Below are 3,947 nucleotides of genomic sequence, written 5' to 3' on the forward strand. Positions count from 1 at the left end.
CCAATTCTATTACAATATTGAGGCCGAAAAATACAGGCAAGAACAAAGAGTGGTAATTTCGTCGCTTTGTGCTGTGGAATCACAGTTATAAATTGACAAGCGACCCCGTTTGAAAATACTTGTGAGCGATCGAGCGAGCAGCCTAGTCGACTGCGCGTGTGTTGCGATTCTCAACTTCTTTTCTCTTTCCCCTCAGGTTTTTTTGTTTTTATTAAACCCCCACCATCCCACCCTCGCTCCCCCTCCTGTTTCATCATCCCCCAAAACAACCCACAAACCTCCTCTGTTCTTTCTCTTCCTCAAATTCTTTGAAATCTTCGAGGTAGAATCACAATCCTTCAAATGGGTTTTCTCGTTTCGTTCCATTGAATCAAAATTTTCACAGCTTTGGTATGTTTAGAATGTAAAAGTTTGAAGTTTTTTCTTGTGTGTGCAGGGCAAGAAAAAAATGACCAACCAAAATGTGCTTGTTTCTGATGCCAAAGGCGTGGCTATTAAAGTCACGGTTGCTAAAAAGGCTATGTTTTCACAGTCGGTTCCGAAACCGATGACTGAGGGAGGAGGAGGAGGGTGCTTCACCATTCCCATGAACATCAAGGTTTTGAAAGTTGACACAGAAGGCGGAGCAGCCAGAGTCAATGCTTGGGTTGACTCCTTGAGAGCATCTTCTCCAACTCGTGTCAAATCAGCCACTCCTCAGTCTCTTTCTGAAACCGTGGATTATAACTCTTGACTGTAAGCATTGCTCTAAAAAATAACTTCATAATTATGGTTGTTTTAATATTGAATTTAAACTAATTAGTTTTTGGTTAAATATACAGATTCATCATCCATCAGCTATGAGCATGTTCGAGCAGATAACCAATGCTTCAAAGGGCAAGCAAATTGTAATGTTTCTTGACTATGATGGCACCCTCTCCCCCATTGTAGAAGACCCAGATCGTGCTTTTCATGTCCAAGGAGGTTTATTCTTTCTCCCGTCTGATTCTGCTCAACTTTCTTCAGAAAATATATTTTTATGTCATACACGTATCTATTTATGTACACTATACGTATATGCCTTTCTTAGGTTTTGAATTACTATGGTAATTTTGGTCAAGATGAGAAAAGCAGTGAGGGGCCGCTGCTAGATACTTTCCCACAGCAATAGTTAGCGGGAGGTGCAGAGACAAGGTACAGTTTTCCTTTCTGTATAAAGAAATATAAATAAATATTGGTTTCTTTTTGTTTTTCTTCCTTTTTTTTTTTTTTCATGATTAGTGGAACTATATTTATAATGGTAATTGTGTTTTTGGATAATTTTGCAGGTTTATAGCTTTGTAAAATTAGGAGAGCTTTATTATGCAGGCAGCCATGGGATGGACATCAGGGGGCCATCCAAAAGTAGCAAATATAAGAATGTGAGCTCTAGTGTGATACCACAATAAAAGTTCTCTATCTTCGTTTTTTGTTTTACTATTTTATCAGTTTTTGTTGTGATTTTAATTAATTTGTTAATTGGTGAATTATTTAGGATAATCAAGCGGTTCTCTTCCAACCAGCCAGTGAGTTTGTACCAATGATTGATGAGGTTTGTTCACTGATACCAATTTTAAGAAAAGAAAAAGGAGAATACAAAAAAGTGTGTTTGGAGGACTAACTAATTTTTTGTAATTCTTTTAACAGGTGTACAAAACTTTATTGGAGAAAACTAGGTCCATCTCAGGAGCTAGGGTGGAAAATAATAAATTTTGCTTATCTGTACACTTCCGTTGTGTTGATGAGAAGGTAAGCAAATAAATCCCACCTATTATTTTCATTTATTTTTCTTAATTTTAACCTGTTTTTAGTCATGTAATCTGATGAAGCGCACATTTATTTCTGTTCATTGTTTTGTTAATTTACCAGAGTTGGGCAGCTTTAGCAGAGCAAGTTAGACTTGTTCTCAATGAGTACCCAAAGCTCAGATTGACTCAAGGGAGGAAGGTAACTACTGGTCACCCATTTCTACCTTTATTTGGATCAATCATCTTGACCAAACATATTTCAGTGAATTTTTTGCATGGCCGCGGTTATTTTTTGTACACAAGCAACTGCATGCCTAACAGTGGTCTATTGGTTTTAAACAGGTATTAGAGATCAGGCCAACAATCAAATGGGACAAAGGCAAAGCTCTTGAATTCTTGCTAGAGTCATTAGGTGAGTGAGTCTTAGAGTCAAAATTTTCTTGTAAGACTATGATTTGTATTACTGAATGATGAAGATCCTATGACACAATTAACATTAATTAATGTTCACAAGCACCTATGAACGTGTGAACGAGATTATTCCCGATTAACAAAATCTCATATTAATGAAATAATTATTCTGAGGATATTGAATTATTGTCTCTCTAGGATATGCGAACTCAAATGAAGTATTCCCAGTCTATATTGGAGATGATCGAACAGACGAGGATGCCTTCAAGGTATGAAATGCCATCCCTACCCTACGTACATTTCTTTAATTTGATAAAGTAACAATATTTTCGTAGAAGTCTTTTGACATATTTTTCACATCCAAAAATGTTTAGGTGCTACGCGACAGAGGACAAGGATTTGGTATTCTAGTTTCTAAAGTTCCAAAAGAAACAAATGCTTCTTATACTTTGCAAGAACCAGCAGAGGTAAGAACAATATTATTGAATGGAATTTATGCTATATATATTATCTAAATATTTTTATTTCGGTTTTTAACATAATGTTTCATATTATTGCATTACTTTTACAGGTTAAGGACTTTTTGTTGCGTTTGGTGAAATGGAAGAGATTGTCGAACCAACAAAGGAACTAGGTCGATCGACTGGTAGACGACGGGGAGCGCGCTTAATTGATTAAAACCCACCCTAAAATTTTGTCAAGGGTGGATTGAATTATGTAGTTTAATTTATTGTTAAGTGATTATAAATTATTGAACTGAATCCCATAATTAATTTGGAAATTGTATATATAATGGTCTCTCTCAAGATCTCTCATTGTCTTGCGGTCTATTTGTTTTATCAACCACATCTGTCTGCATGGCCATTGTTTAATTAATCATGATGGAATTGGAAACCTAGCTATATATATGAATAAACTCTTCGAGTTGTATTTTTTCAAACTAAAACGACATTCACATGACGGTACATGACCATGTACATTCCATAATTAATGTAACATTCACATTCTCAATGCGGAATTTACTTAAAAAAAATATAAGAACTTAAAAGTAAAACTTGAATACATGAAATATAAACACAAGAAATTTTGTACAATTGAGGAATTCAAACTTAATGTGGACGTCTTAAGGTTACAATTTAGTCCATAGTCACTTTTTTATCATTTGGTCATATGTAAAGTTAGTTTTTTCCCATTTTATAATTTGATCAAAGAAATTTAGGCAATTTTTTTTTTGTCTCCAAGCCAAGTACATCTGCAAAGAAAAACAAAGAACAATCACGGCAGTTATATTGACTGGGAGCCAACTTTTCACACGCATGCAACCATTGTTTTACGATGACGTATATAGCACCTACACACAGTCACAGTGATATATTCTAAAAGGTTTTTTTATTTTTATTTTTATTTTTATTTTATTTTTTTATGTAAAGAGTGTACCCAACCAATATTAGCCTGTTTGAGACTTTCAATTCTCATGTCATATAGTTTCCTTTCTCATGCCAAAAAAATAAAAACATGTGTAAGTTTTGTTCGTATATCATTATTTTATTAGCACAAGATGTCACATGACAATGTACTCATGCTGTATAAGTTGTTCTTTTGTTCATGGAGGATGCTTTTTCCAACCGAAGAAATGCTTCCTATGTATTACCCTGACATGATTTAATCCTATGAATTATTAAGTAAAGAAAAAAGTTGTTGTGGCCTATGTTTAATTAATTGAAAGAGAAGGGAGGCACGGTATGGAGAAAAGAGATGGAGAAAATGGTT

The 3,947-nt window shown here is 34.8% G+C and overlaps 1 pseudogene; it reads left to right on the forward strand.

The window, feature by feature from the left end:
• The first annotated feature begins 448 nt into the window (after window positions 1–448).
• On the forward strand, window positions 449–2,996 carry LOC137718569 (probable trehalose-phosphate phosphatase D; annotated as a pseudogene).
• Window positions 2,997–3,947: the final 951 nt, after the last annotated feature.

This window comes from Pyrus communis, chromosome 15, assembly GCF_963583255.1.
Source record: "Pyrus communis chromosome 15, drPyrComm1.1, whole genome shotgun sequence".
Classification (NCBI taxonomy): domain Eukaryota; kingdom Viridiplantae; phylum Streptophyta; class Magnoliopsida; order Rosales; family Rosaceae; genus Pyrus; species Pyrus communis.